Below are 16154 nucleotides of genomic sequence, written 5' to 3' on the forward strand. Positions count from 1 at the left end.
TTTCGAGACAGGGTTTCTCTGTAGCATTGGATCCTGTTCTGAAACTAGCTCTTGTAGACCAGGCTAACCTCAAACTCAGAGATCCGCCTGCCTCTGCCTCCTGAGTGCTGGGATTAAAGGCGTGTGCCACTGCCACCCGGCCATGAAAAGGATGATAAACCTATCCAATTTTAGATAGGTTCATAAAACCTCAGAAGTCTTGAAGGACTATCTCTCCAAGCCTCCTCATTTCATAATCACAGGAAAAAAGGTCCCCAGGGTGGCCGAAAGGCACATTTAAGGACATATTCTCTAACAGTTAAGCCACACCTCCAGAAACATTGTGTCACTACCTTGTACACCACCCAACAAGACGTTCAAGAATTCAAGGACATTCTGTTTTCACTCAAACCTCTGTCCAACCCTGTTTGCTCTGGCGCCGTTATTGTTGTACGGACGTTCTCCAGTCCTTAATAACTTCTGAGGATACTGAAGGCTAGGGATACCGAAATGAGTGCAACTCATTTTAGCCTCCTGGAGGACATTTTTTAATGGGCCCCAAAGAAGGATGTAGGACGAACAAAACTCGGGGACTCTGAAAAATCTATTCCTTTGCGCCAGTTGTCTCCCGAGCCAGAGTCCTACAGGCACTGTCCAGCCGCACTCAGCAATGGAAGGAAATACCCCTGACTGGTCCTTTCTATCCTGTTCAGTTTTGAGCTCTTTTTGGGCACTCTGATTCTTTTTATTTTCCATGATGCCCAGCACTTAGGCATTGTAAAACTCCCCAAGCAAGGCCACAAGAGAATTCACACATTTTCAAAGACGATCTTAATCTACCAGGGCAAGATTTACTTAATTTTCTCCATTTAAACCAGTAGCTGTGTGGCAGTGGGTGGAGCTCAGAACCTCAGGGACTGACCCCCTACCCGGCTCATGGCTTTGGCCCTACGGAAAACCAGGGCAGCGGTACTCCCTTTGCGGCGGGCCAAGAAGAGGGCGGCACCGGGCTGGAGGAGCAGGCAGCAGTCGGGCCCGAGCGGCTCAGGCTGCATTCCTGTATCCTCCTCGTGCGCAGCCTCCCTCCCGCGACAGCTGATTCATTGGCTCGGCCGCCTAGACTGCCTGGCGCCGTCCGCGTGACGTCACCCATTCACCCGGCCCGCCTCCCCCTCCCTCTGCTGGCGCCGGCCGGGCGGTCGCCTTGACAACGCAGACGCCAGCCTTCACAATGACTTCCAGCTGGAGCAGCCCGCGCGCTCACGGGCGGCAAGGCTTGGGAAAGCCGGCTGGGTTTCTTTCTCTCTAGCTTTCCTACATTCCTTTTGTTCTTTTTCATCTTCTTCCTTCTCCCCCTCCCCTGAATACCCTCCCCCCAAATTGCCACATTTTGATGGATCCATAGTACGTTTACCTGGCATAGGCGTGAAACATTTCAGCATCATAACAGTGGGCCTGATTACTGATTTCTTCCAGTCCTTTGGGACAGGTTTCCTTCTCCTTCAATGTGTGTTGCTTTATGCGTCCATATATCACTGCAGAAAGTGTCTCCACCAGCTAAAAACGGCACCACTGTGCACCCTCACCCCACAGCCCCCAGGCTCCTGTGGTCCCCTCAGCTGCAAAATGGACTTTCTTGGCTTGTCTAGGGCTCAGGTAGCAGTGTTCTTCAGGAGCTGGGAGACTTGATTCCTCAGTTGCGGCCTCCCTGGGCTCGCTGTTGTTTGACTGGGCACTGTCTCATGCTAGACTCCACAGACTTGCTAGTGGGTGGGGTCTGAGCTCGCAATGATGACACCTGCAGAGTGGTGGCTCTAGCCAAGAAACAAAGAGGAAAAAAAAAAGGTCATTATAGTGGAAATGACAGCCGTCAGCTTTCTTAGGGAACAATGCCTGAGTGTTGACCCCTGGCTCAACCGCAAAGCAACGTTCTTTGAGACATGTTTGCATTAGCTCTTAAAAAAATAAAAAACATTAAAAAACCCCAGAAGACATGCTTTTTATTTTGCCAAGTTGAACACCACGACAGGAGTTGAAGTCAGGAATGTAAAGAGTTCTCCAAAATGTACAAGCCTTCTCAGAACAGAAAACGAATCTGAGAATCTCTGGGCTGCGAATGAATAGTTGAGAGTTGTCCTTGGAATGAGAGGGCTGGTGTCGGGGCAAGGCAAGTTTTCCTCCTGTCAGCACTCCATCCCCAGCCCCGTGTGGACGGTTTGATCTTGTAGGTCAGGTCTGGAAAAGGGGCGTAGCTGTGCAAGGAAGGCGAGTGTGTGTGTGGGGGGGGGGGAGGGGCGCAGGGGGAGGAGATAAAGAGAGGCTGGGAATAGAGTGACCGGTTCCCGTTGAAGAGCCCAACTATAGTACTGAAGGGGCTCATCTGCACGACTTAGGGACCAGGCTGGAAACTGAGTTCCAGGCGCGTGCAGACTCACGCCAGTGACAACAAGCCGCTGTCCTCTTCTGCTCCAGACAACATTTCAGTCCGCTGGTTCTCTGCTTTGCTGTAAATGCTTTTATGTGTTCGGTCTCTTTAAATCTCAGCCTTCGATTTTTTTTTTTTTAAACCCCTTGAAGGCAGGGAAGGACCCTTGCTGGGCCCTTAGAGTCCTGGGTGAGTAGATGCTCTGTCTGAAAACTCTCTAACTATGCCCATGTAAGTCTACCTGAAGAGAAGGATGATTGTTTTCAACCTCTCTGTTCCACACAGTTCCATCCAAAGAGTACCATGCAAGAAGAATTGGTGAATTAGAATTTGTAGTCAGGAGAGGAAAACTTGTCACACATAAGTTTTCCAGGGTTACTGTTGATGACAAGGGTTTATTTAAAAAAGTAAAATCCAACTTCATTCGAGTTCTAGCTGTCTGAAATGAAGACTCAGTCAGTCATTGGTTTTCTTGAGTTGTTGCCTGATTTTTAAGACAAGGTCTCATTCTGTAGCCCAGGTAAGTTTTGAACTCAGCCCAGTTTGAACTCACACTCACGACAATCCTCCCGCCTCACCCTCCAGAATGTTCTGGTTATAGACCCGAGTCTATTTTAACTGTTTCTTAACCCTTTTAAATTAAAACATTGTTCTCAAAATGCCTAAGAATCCAAAGAAATCTATCGAGGCTGGCATTTTTTTTTTTGTATAAAATATACATAGTAAAATAGATGACCAATTAACTCATCTGTATCAGTTAGGTTTCCTTAAATGCCAGGCTTCAGATTGTAGGTTGGCCTCCTTAAGACCCTTGAAATAGAGTTGTATGTTTAGGGTTTTCTTCCTTGTTACCTTCAGCTCCATTTATTGGTGCTCTGTTTGCACATGTTTTGAATGCTAACACTTGCTTCTAGCTGGTCTCAACCATAATCACAATAGGATTAGCATGTTAACTCTCCTTTACATTTATTTGTTGTGTGTGTGGGGGGGGGGCACATGCATACTTGAGGTCAGGAGATAACTTGTGGGAATCAAGTCTCTCCTTCTACCATGTGGACCTGGATAGTCAGGTTTGGTATCAAGTGTCTTCACCAACTCAGCCATCTTGCTGACTCATGTTATCTTTGAAGGAGAGTTGTGTTTGCCTCTCTTTTAGCAAATCTTCTTGTACTGGCTATAACCTTTTGTAGCATGGCATTTTGGCATTTGCTCCCATGCTTGCTTGTTTCAATTGGGGTCTCTCTACCTTGCCCAGGTTGCTCTTGAACATCTAATTTCAAATTTTCTTTCTGTTTCCATCCCCTGAGCAGTTGGGGCTGCAGGCCGAAGCACTCTGCTGGGCTACCAGGGCATCACCAAGTGGAGTAAAAGAGAGAGCATCTTTGCTTTGCTCTGGATCTCAGGAGAACAGTATCCAGTCATTCCACAATCAAGCATTATAGAATAGTACATGTTAAATGACGCATACTAGTTTTACTTTATCCATTTGAGGAAGTTAACCTTATTCTTAATTTTCTAAGAATTTTTTTGTAAATATATGTTGCATTTTATCAAGTGATTTTTCTGCATCAGTTAATAGGATTATGTGAATTTTTAAATTTAGCCAGTTAATATGGTGGATTATATTGATTGATTTTTGAATGTGGAGCCAGCTCTTTATCCCAGGAATAAATACCACTAGGTCATGGTATATAATTCTGTGTTGAAATCTATTTGCTAATATTTGTTAAGGATTTTATATTTATATTCATGAGGGATATTGGTCTAGTCTCTTTCTGTCTCTCTCTTGCCTTCCCTCTCCTCTCTCACACACTGCTGTGCTGTCTTTGTCTGGAATTGATAATAGGAAATAATTTTGGTTTGTGAAAATTAATTGAAAAGTGTACCCATCTCTTTTATTTTGGGGAGACTTATACAGAGATAGTATTAATTTTTTTCATAAATGCTGGATAGAATTCCAATAAAGCAAAACAGCGCTGGCCTGAAGATTTCCATTTCAGGAGTTTAGAAACTGCACGTTCAGTTTTCTTCAACGGTTCTGTGCTGGGAGCCAAGCTACTGTGGAGGAACAAGCTCCTATTTGTGCTGCTTGGTGTTCAGGTACAGTTTTAGGAACCTGTTAGTTTATGGCTTTTACCATATTTGGAGAGTTTTCCGCCTTTATTGTTTCAAACACTTCCTTCTGACTTCCTTTTTCATCTTTTTCTGGTCTGTGAAGACTCTACTGGGAGGTTTCACTGTGGTCTGTGTTAGGCAATTTGTCTCACTGTGGCAAAACACCCAACACAATCCACTTGCCTGGAGAAAGGGGCTGTTTTGGTTCCAGCTTTAGAAGTCTGCTAGTCCCATCCATTGCTCAGGTGTGGAGTGAGGCAGGAGTGCAGGCCAGGGTAGGCTGCTGGCTTCAAGGTTGCCAGAAACCCAAAGGAAAGACCAATGAGCTGGGATTTAACGTCAAAAACTTCCTGCACTGAGATGTCTTCCTACTAAGGCTTGCATCCTAACAGTTCCATCACCTCTCAGGAGCCGTGGGTTGTGACCAAACCTTTATTACCCAGACCTCTCAAGGATCCATCTGAACCACAGTCTAGTAATGATCCTTGAGGTTCTGTTTGTTCTGAAATATTCTATTTATTTTTCCTAGCTTTCAGAGTAATTTCTACTGTTGTCTTGAAGTGTTCTGGTTTCTTTTAGTCTCCTCCATCTTGCTGTTGGGGTCGCCCATTGTGATTTTGCATTTTGGTTATTGTATGTTCTAGTTTGGTAGTTCCCTTGGTTTGTTTGTTTGTTCAATCTTAGCGTTCTTTGTTCAGTCTTCCAGTTTTCATTTGCTGCACATGTGACTGCAATTGCTTACTGAGATGTTTTTACAAAGCTACTGACCTGTTGCTGACAGAGGCAGGTGGGAACCCATTCTTCTGTTGAGCTGGAGGGGGAGCAGGGACCTTGGACAGGGGTGGGAGCACTGATTTCCCACTGGGCCTCCCATGATGCTGACCTGACTGCAAGGGTCATTACTGCTCCTGGTGAGGTCACTCCGGATAGTGTGCAGTTAAATGGCCTTGCCATTCTTGTAAAACACGGAAATTCTTGCCTTTCCCTAAAACTATTTCTGCCCCAGCTGCAGTGAGAAGAGAAAGTATGTAAGTCTGAGCTCTCCCTATGGTCTCCAGAGCAAAGGGGTCGTCCTAGGTTGGTAAGAAACCTTGGCTTTCTACTTGTCTTCTCTGATACCACTTAGACATATGCATGAGTTACCCAAGGCCAAACTCTGCTTTGTTATTTTTGTTTGTTTGCTTCTTGCTTAGGGTAAGGCAGGGATAAGGCAACAGGTTTTCTCCATAGGGTTTGGTTGGAGTAATATGTATCTATTTGTTATTGTCTAAGTATTTTCTACCTGGTTAGGCTGTTATTTTCTTCTCCTCTGTTTAGAAGAGTGGGCTTTTGTTGAATGTCCAGGTGTCTCCCCACCCCTCTATCAGGTTTTAGCGTTTCTACATTACAGGTTTTTATAGCTCCTACTCTGGAATATTTGTCACAAAAAGTGATCCGGGGCTGGTGGTGATGGCACACATTTTTAATCCCAGCACTCAGGAGGCAGAAACAGGTGGCCTATATAGAAAATTCTAGGCCCTCCAGGGCTGCACAGCGCAACACTGTGTCAAATTAAAACAAAACAAAAGAAAATCACCTAACACGAAGAAACAACCTTGAGTGGGGTCGTGGCAATACATTCCTTTAATCCCAGCAATTGGGAGGCAGAGGCAAGTGGATCTCTTTGAGTTCAAAGTCAGCCTGGTCTACAGAGCAAGTTCCAGGATAGAGAAACCCTATCTTGAAAAACAAAAGAAAGAAAGAGAGAGAGAGAGAGAGAGAGAGAGAGAGAGAGAGAGAGAGAGAGAGAGAGAGGAGGGAGGAGGAGGAGGAGAGAGACAGAGAGAGAGAGAGAGAGAGAGAGAGAGAGAGAGAGAGAGAGAGAAAGGAAGAAAGGAAGGAAGGAAGAAAGGAAAGAAGGAAGAAGGAAAGAAGAAGGAAGGAAAAAGCTTTAAAAGTCCATTCACTGACTGATGTGCCTCCCTGTACCTTGCTTTCAGTCAGGTTTTTACTCTTCCTATGCATTTCCAGTTGTTAATAGGAGGAGGAAGCGGGACAAGAGCGTCTATTCCACCCATGCCTGTCCGTCTGACACGGGAAGACTATAGTCTTTCCCCAGAGGGGTTCCCAGTTTCTACTTTTATTGGATTTGAAAGTCTTTTCATTAATTTTTAGTAGAGATGGATTTCTTTTACCCAAGAGTGATAATACTTTGGAATGGGAGAAGCCTAGTGGGGTCGACAAGAACCTCTGAAGGCAAATATCCATATTAAGGTGAGATCTTGAAGCAGCGTTTTTAACTTTTAAACAGGTTCTTAAAAATTCACAGTATTGTCCAGAGAAAATACGTATTAATATAAAATAAAAATCATGCCATACAACTAAGACATAACGTATGCTTAAATATTAGTTTTTTTTTCATCTCAAGTTTCATAGTCCATATGAAGGGTGAGGCACTGGGAAGGTATTTGACTTAAATATTTAACAACTACAGCTGTCTTGTACAAACATAATTTTTCAGTAACATTAAGAGTTGTGCTCCAAGCCAGGCGATAGTGGCACACACCTTTAATCCCAACACTCAGGAGGCAGAAATAGACGAATCTTTGTGAGCTCAAGACCAGCCTGGTCTACAAAAGCTAGTTCCAGGACAGCCATAACTGTTAAACACAGAAACCCTACCTTGAAAAACCGGAAAAAAAAATGTGCTCCAAAACAGCATAGTTGTTTTATTTCTTTGCTTTTTTACATCTTTTTACTGCCGGTTCTCACTATAGACATGGCCAAACACAGCTAGCGATAACAATACTATAGCTTGAAGTTACGTTGTCTTGAGATTTCCTTTGGCAGATAAACTAGTCCATTACTTAAGAATTCAGCCACACCTACACTCTCAGGAAGCAGGTGAACACAGTCAGCATTGATGCCAGTCAGTTCCATGACTGACCGATCCTTCAATTTCTTGTTTCCATCTGAAATCTCACGAGCATGGTTCTTGCTGTTTGCATTTCTATCAGCATTCTGGGCTCCCAGCCTTTCGCCAGAATCACCCACTAAGATATGTCTCACAGTATGCTAGGATTTCTCAAGTGCATCTCAAGGAGGTCTGATCCTTGGCCTTCACGGTGGGAAACTGGACTGGATGGTGAGCATCTTCAACACGGTCTGAGGTTGACATTGAACGTCTTCCTTGATTGCCCTCCACCTTAGGCAGGGTCTCTCAATTGAACCCAAGGTACCCAGCTTGTTCTGGGGATCCCCTCTCTCTGTGCTCTCGCCTCTGGAATTACAGGTGGGTTGTCATGCACCCCTAGCATTCGTGTAGATTTTGGGAACTGGAACGCAGGTCCTCATGTTTGCATGGCAAGCATTTTATCCACCGAGTCTTCTCCACAGCCATCATGGCTCTTTGACAACACTCAAGCTTCTTTTGCTCCGTGTTCTTATTTTCCTCATCCGCCCCTCCCACCCCTCCTTCCTACTCTGCCTTGTACCTCTCCTTTCTCTACTCCCTCTCTCTCTCTTTCTGTTTTGCTTTCTTTCTTCCTTGTCGCTTTCCTTGATCTTTTAAAAAATGACTGGGAATCATGCCAAGGAATGCCACAGAACTTGGGAGCCAAGCGTTTAGTACCACAGGATGGTTACGAATATTGAAAATGAAAATCTACTCTCTACCCCTCTTTAATGCTGCTCTTTAATGGCCTAGTGTCTGCTCTAAGTGTAGTGTGATTGACAGTAGTGATTCAAAGCTGCACAGACAATAGGATCTGAAGCTTAAAAGACTGTAGGCAAGGGAGAATTTCCATAAGCTAAGAGAGCATCCTTTAGCCTTTGCTCCGTAGCTGTGGGGTGCTTAGGCTAAGTTTTGCCATTGGATGAGTCACCCTGGCCATTGATGAATGTAAAAATTAAATATGTATTATTCGCTTATAGTTTAAAAATTCTCCACCTTTGTTTCTCTGTTACTCTGTTAAATCTAGGCAACAAGAAGACATTCTCTCTCTTCTGAAATTTAAAAACTTCATTTAAAAATGTCTGACTATTGACTCCTGACACAAGGGAGTTCCCTATCCCACCTATTATGTGGCATTTATGTTAGACAGCATTTTTATTTTTGTTCAGAGTGTGCACCTTCTCATATATTTCCAAGAATGTGTTTTGGGACAGAGCATCACAACATAGTCTGTTTGCACATTTTTAAATATGGAGGAATTGTCTATTAGCTGTGGACTGGCATAGCAGCCTCTAGCATATGACTAATGTTAAATGCTAGCACAAATGTGGTGGTTTGAATGAGAATGGCCCCCATAGGCTCAAGTCTGTGAATGCTTGGGTTCCCAGTTGGCAGAACTGTTTGGGAAGGATTAGAAGGTGTGGCCTTGTTGGAGGAGGTGTGTCACTAGAGGCTGGTCTTTGAGGTTTCAAAAGTTTGTGCCATTCCCAGTTAGCTTTCTCTGTCTCCTGCTGTGGCTACAGATGGGAGCTCACGGTCACTGCGCCAGCTCCATGCCTGCTGGTGCCATGCTCCCTACCATGATGATCATGGACCCTAACTCTCTGGAACTGTGAGCTTCAAATTGAATGCTTTATTTTATAAATTTGGTTTTGGTGTTTTATCATAGCAATTAAAGAGTAACTAAGACAGGGACAGGAGTGTAATACAGTACAGGATACATGTTAGTAGCAAATCCATATATACACCAGCATGTAGAGACCTGTCCCTCAGGGGCAGGATCTAGGATTCCTCTCTAATAACAAACTCTAAGGATGCTTAAGTACTTTATATAACTTGGCATGGGGTTTGCACGTAACCTATGAATTTCATCTAGCATATTTTAAATTATGACTAGGTTACCTATAAAATCACTTACAGTGTAAACTATATGTAATTGGTTGTTATTCTGTACCATTCAGGGAGTAATGGTTAGGAAAAAGTATGACTATATTAAGCCTGAATATAATATTTTTCCCAAATATTTTTAATTCCTGTACTGTAGAATTCAAGGATGGAGAACCCACAGGCATAGATGTGTGCGGTTGTTAATCTTCATTTTTGAGTTATTTGGATTTGGAATCACCTAGGAGACACATCTCTGGATGTCTCCATGAGGGTTTAACTGAGGAAGGAAGACCCACTGAACTGAAGTCTATGATCAAATATATCAAAGAAAGCAAAGGTGCAACAGCTACCGTAGACCTCTGCTACCTGACTGCATATGCAATGGGACTAAGCCGCCCCAGCACCTGCCTCCATACCTTCCCGCCAGAATGGACTGTACCCTCGTATTGTGAACAAAGCAAACCCTGCCTGCTTTCTATTAACTTTTGTTAATAGTGCTGGCTCTGTGTATCTGTACACATCCCATGTCTGTGCGTTCCTGTGGTTGCATGTCTGTGTGTACATGCCAGTTCAAATAGCCAAGCTACCCCTTCCTCATGTCCCCATCCCCACCTCCCTTTCTCGTGAAGTGTCCTGCTCATTCGCCATTGGCACGAGGTTGTATTCATGTTCCTTAGACTCAGTGGGACATTCCCAACCCACTGTTTGGGCTAAGTAGAAAGTAATTCTATAATTATGTATGGGGGGGGATAACCTTGCCATTATCTGAAACAAAGCCAATTATTACTTTTAAAAAGCTACCTGCTTTCAATTAAGCAGGAAATTATCTAAGAAGCCACTTAATTTGCTTTGGTCTGTGGTCCCTCAACTGCTTTATGCTGAGTGGAGCATGAAATTAAATATGTAGCAACTATCCTAATGGTTATGCTTTAGAATGCCAGCAGTGTAGAATCTTAGGTACACCAAATGGTGACAAATGAAGAAACTTATAGGTCAAAGAATACACATTGAATCTGAGAGAAAATGAAAGCATTATTAATGTCTTCTATATATTGTGGTTGAAAATTTTTACTTTAAGAAACCTTTAAGTTCTGGATACAGTTTATTTAGATGAGAAGAATGGCAGGGCAGGTAGGGGGAAAATCTCTCCAGCTTACAATGAACTTGCTGCTTTTGGCTATGGGAAATTATACATATTTTTATTGGCTCCCAACGTAGATTATGCAAAGACATAAAGGAACAAGAAAGTTCTAGAGCATTTCTGCCATTGGTTGAGGATGCATCAGGGCTCGTCCTTTGCTGGAGGAGCGTGCCTTTGTTTAGAGCGGGAACACATACCCTTTGCAGCTGAGGAGCTGTTTATAGCGACATATAAGGGCACTAGCGTATGCAGGAGATTTTAGAACCGTTGCTCAAATGGCACTTCAATCAGTACTTAACAATGTTGTAAATGCTAGATGGTTCTCAGAGCCTCTTATTTATTTAAAACATTTTTTACAATTTCCAAACCATTTTTATACTAGACAAGTCTTTTCAAACACTAATGTTAGGGATAAACATCATAAAAATCTGTAGAAATGTGGGTGAAAATATCCTTGCTTCAATAGTTACTAGAAAGCCATTGTTTTCTTTATTTCTTTTTAAAATTAAGAATACCGCCACTGCACAGTTTTACCAGAAATTTTGACAAGTGATTTTTTTTTTTTAAATTGGCTAGATTTCTTTTCCTGCACATGTGAATCAGAGTGAGGCTGAGCTGGGAGAACTTTCAAGGCCATAGTTATGCAAAGACATCTTTTTTTTGATGGTAAATGTTTAGTATCAGGGCTGGTGAGATGGCACAGTGGGTAAAGGAACTTGCTACCAAGTCTGATGGCCCGAGTTCCATCCCCTGGACCCACATGGGTGAGTGGGAGAGAACTGAACCCAGCCTGCTGTTGGGTGTATATACAGTCACACACAATAAATAGAGAGGTTAGAAAAGAACTGTAAATGACACTTGGCATTTTCATTATTATGGAATTTGTCCATACTACAGATATCATTAATTATTTTCCATCTTTATAAAACTATTATCTTTAAAAATTCTCCAGGAAGCTACAAAAATAGATACCATGCAACTTCCAGGCTATGGAGAGTTTTCTATGGCCAGGAAGTCTCCATTTTTGTCTTTGTGTTGTAGTTATTTAGAATCATAAAATCCCAGACCACAGGGATGCGGAATTCTTGAAGGACGGTCTGCATGACTGCCGGACAGCTGCCATCTCTCAGCTAGAGCCCTATAAACTATGACAATATCCAACACGCATACAAAAGACAATGATGACTGCTGGCTGGGACCAAGAACGTGGTTTGAGATAAGGTGACAGGGCATTGGAGACAGTCACCGAGACCCAGGAGGGCTTCATCATCCTGACTGAGCTGCTCAGTGCATCGGGGGGACCTATTCATCTGACCACGTTGTCCTGACTTGGCAGATCCTATGGCAATCAATTCGTGTGGGTTGTTCTACTTAATCATATCAACAGCTGGAGAAAGTTGGCCCCCTTGTTATCATCCTATCTTACATCCAAGGGAAGAAGCGCCCTGGGCCGGGACTACTCACCAAACAGACTAGGAAGGTGCTTTGTGCTTGAGAAAGCTGTCCCCTGAAACTTAGCCTGAAGTTTTCCTGACTAATGGGACCCGCCTCTTTTGAATGGCCCCACAAAATACAACTTCTCTCTAGCCATATGGCTTAGCATTGAGTATTTGTTATCAGTTGAAGGGCAGACTTCAGGACACTGAAATATTCTCAGCAGAGCCAACTTGTTCTACGTTGAAAGATATTTTAGAACAGCCAATTGCATGTATTAAATAAGCACTAAAATGAAAATCTAAAAATAAAAATGAATGTGTTTCCATAGCCCGGGGTTATAATTTACATATATACCCGAGAGGGTATAATTTTCAAGTTAAGGAGTGGGGGGTTTGTGTTCATAGTGTCCATTAGTCCACATATTAGTGCTAATGAATAATATGTGTGTGGTGGAATAGACGGCGGTGCTGAGCACAGGCTGTTCCCTGCCAGGAAGTAGATCTGTACATTATAATTTGTACGTGTGATATCACACCTATGAAATCAAGGAAACAAGCTAATTACATTCACAAATGTTTGTTTGATGCTAAAGATGCTTATTGTTTTTGTTTCCATCATAGTCTTTATCCATACTTACATATATTATTAAAATATTTTCCACCTTTGCCAAACCATTATCCCTAAAAATTCTCTGGGGAATCTATAAAAATTGATACCGTGGGAACTGATTTCAGGAGCTAGCCAGTTCTCGGGCTGGAGAGATGACTGAGCAGGTGAGGACATGACTGTTCTTGCAGAGGACCCTGAATCAGTTTCCAGCACCCACGTCAGGCGGCTCACAATCACCTCTAACTTCATGTCTGGGGATCTGCGGCTCTTTGGCCTCTGTGGGTATCTGCATGCATGCGGTGCACACAAACCCATGCAAGTATCCATGCATTTACATGAAAAGTTAGCCCATTCTGTAAGAAACAATTGGGGACATGATGATGTTTCACTAAAAAAAAATTATTGCATGCTTGAAAACAACTTGAAAGAGGGGTATTATTGAAAAGAGTGAATCTGGGGACCTAAGAAATTTGGAACCCTGAAATTCACAGGTATCATATGAAATTTTGCCAGATATTCATTCATTTCTGAGAGCCTAGCAGAGCCCCAGAATAGTTTCCTTATCATTTATTATCTGTGGGAAGCTGTCTGGAAAATAGAATTAGGAAATGCTTAGTTTCAAAAAATGGTAGCTGATTCTCAAACTGATACAATGTACCAGGTTTTCTAAAATATAATAGTAATAAAATAAAAATTGGCTAATATTCAGTTTTTCCTTACCAGCCTGGATTGTTATCTGACCTAGGGTTGCAGTCCCTCACTCGGGCTGTACCTGATGTCCTCTGGCTGCTAGGTGAAGTGGAGAAAGCGGCACCCCAAGCCACCCTCTGACGGATTTCCATGTAAGACTTCGTATCCTTCTCCATGTAAGACTTCGTATCCTTCTCCATGTAAGACTTCGTATCCTTCTTATCAGACTCGCACCTCCCCCTCCCCCAACTCTTCCCGCTGCCCTCCCACACTTTCCTTTCTTTTGTGTTGTTATTCTAATTTGAGATACTTGGAGTAATAAGCAACAAAGACTTTAAATATTATATATATATATATATATATATATGTATGTATGTATGTACTTCAAATTTGCATGTTCATTGGGTACCTGCATCAAGCGCAAACTCAAGAGGCTGAAAAGAACACACACACACACACACACACACACACACACACACACACAGAGCTACCTGAAACCTTGCATTTCTAAATTGCAATTATGGTGCCAGTCTCTCAATTTTATTTATATTTTGTCCTTGCCAACCTGTGAGTGTTGACCTTCCGTAATCAACAGAGATGAGACGCACAGTGAGCGTGCTAGGCGGTCAGAAAGGGAGTGTTTCTGCACTGCCTCAGAGACCAATACCACTGTGCAGATCTGGAATGGTTACCAGATGTGCTTTCTTATCTAATGTTTTATGGCTGGAGAAGCTTTGTTTTGCTGCACTATGCTCTGTTATGTCCCAGTTTCTTTTCCTTAGAAAAACAAAAGATTTATTTATCATTTATTTACTTATGTGTTTGTGTGTGTGTGTTGTATAAATACATAGGTGGTAGTTAGCTGCCCTATGCTGGGTACTGAATTCTGGTCCTCTGGAAAGGCAGCAAAAGCTCTTAATTGTTGAGCCATCTCTCTAGCCCCATACTTCAGTTTTTTATGTATAAGATATGTAGATATCTGTGTCTCTGCAATGTATGCAAAAATACTTTATTGTTGTGGGATATTTGTGCACTGTGAAGAAGTTTTGTTGTGATTTGTGTAGTAAAAAACTGAATGGCCAGCTAGGCGGTGCTGGCACACGTCTTTCGTCCCAGCACTTGGGAGGCAGAAGCAGGTGGATCTCTGTGAGTTCGAGGCCAGCCTGGTCTACAAGAGCTAGATCCAGGACTGGTTCCAAAGCAACAGAGAAACCCTGTCTCAAGAAACCAAAAAACAAATAAAACAAACAAACAAATAAACAAAAAGCCTGAATGGCCAATAGCTAGGCAGGAGAGAAAGATGGAGCTTCTGGGGAGGAAACAGGAGGTGCAAGATGGGAGAGAGGTGATGCCATGTGACAAAACGTAGATTAATATAAATGGGTTGAATTAAGTTATAAGAGCTAGCTGAGACAAGACAGGCCTAAGCTAAAGTCTGAGCTTTCATAATTAATAAAAGTCTCTATATCCTTATTAGGGAGGTAGTGGTACAGAGAAAGACTCGCTTCGCTTTGTAGAGAAAAGCATTCTAATTTTAAAATGGTAATCTCTTTAACAAAGCAAAGCACTATGAGAAAAACCAAACTACCATTATAAAATGACGCTATAAATTACTAAAATAATATTCATTCCACAGGACCTGTGTGGTAAGACTGTTGCTGAGAACAACCTGCTTTGGTCTCCTGGCAGAGATGGAGGAGGCTCACAAAGCTCCACCTCTAGTTGAGGAACTGTTGACAGTTATTGGCTTCTGGAGATGTAGTCGGTTTTCCCTAAGAGCGTGGTCCTTGGTAGGTGCGCCATGCTCCAGTGAGCGATCCTACACCCAGGAGTGTATGGGAAGCACAACCTGGACACAGGGATTATAAACAACAGCAAAAGAGGACAGGAAGCTGTGAGGGGTGGTGGGTGGATCTGGGGGAGTTAAGGGGATGAATACAATCAAAGTACATTGTTTGCATGGACGATGTTCTTAATTAAAAATATATTAAGAATGAACCTATGATTAAATGTTACTCCTGAGTTTTAACTGATTCTCTATTCTTATCTGTTAGCACAGATGTGGCCTGGTCATGTCTTGGATGAATAGCAGAAAAAAAAAATGAAAAAAAAAACACCATAATTTTTTCCCCTCAATTTTCACTTTTTGGTATTAAAGTGAAGTATATGGTAAAGGGGCGGTGAGTCTATAGTAAGTATATTAATTGTCCCTTTTTGCATTATTTATTGCCTAAAGCATTCTGATCAACTGAGACCCACAGTGACCAAAGAATCTTTCTTACTGCAAGACTCCATGATACCTCTGTCAGTCTCTCTGCTCCTTACTTGCCATGTGGGCTCTCCCTCTCTCACACACTCTGAGACGTACATTCATGAAGACGTATTTATTTATGTAGGTATGTGCATATATGTATGTAGAGAGAGAGATTTTATCTCTTCACAGTTGATATTTTAATACTGCACTTTAATGTAAAGTATGTGTTAATGCCCACGTCATGAAGATGTTCTATCTTTTCATTTTCAGGTTTCATCTCACTTTTCATGTTTAGAACTACATCTCCTCTGGGGTAGAATTTCCCGTGTGTGCACTAGGTGAGGTAAGAATAAAAACTGTGTCTTTATTGACCACCCAAGTGACAAAGAACCATTTGTAGAAAGTACTTCTTCCCCCACTGCATTGGAGTACATGGTCTGCCATGAACCAAATGATCTCATATGGATTTCTGGATTCTATTCCTACCCATTGATCGATTGCTCCATTTTTCTATTATTTTATTTCTATTAGTTAATATAGTCTTGCCATGCCCTGCTATCTGGAGCACTAGCTTTTTGCACCACGGAGCAACAGATGATTTTATTTAATTTTGATTTTTTACATTTGCATATGCATTTCAGAAATTCATCTGTGAATGTCAAGACACACAAAATTTGAAAGAGAT

At 42.5% G+C, this 16154-nt stretch overlaps 1 long non-coding RNA gene across 1 annotated transcript in view; it reads left to right on the forward strand.

The window, feature by feature from the left end:
* The window catches only part of LOC148119901 (uncharacterized), a 95722-nt gene extending 80547 nt beyond the window's left edge, over nt 1–15175 (forward strand). Inside the window, exons 2-3 of the long non-coding RNA XR_015734945.1 lie at nt 13249–13367; nt 14852–15175. This is a non-coding gene — a long non-coding RNA (uncharacterized LOC148119901). The remainder of the gene's footprint in view (nt 1–13248; nt 13368–14851) is intronic.
* Nucleotides 15176–16154: the final 979 nt, after the last annotated feature.

The sequence above is a fragment of the Myodes glareolus genome, chromosome 14 (assembly GCF_982192425.1).
Source record: "Myodes glareolus chromosome 14, mMyoGla1.1, whole genome shotgun sequence".
Lineage (NCBI taxonomy): Eukaryota > Metazoa > Chordata > Mammalia > Rodentia > Cricetidae > Myodes > Myodes glareolus.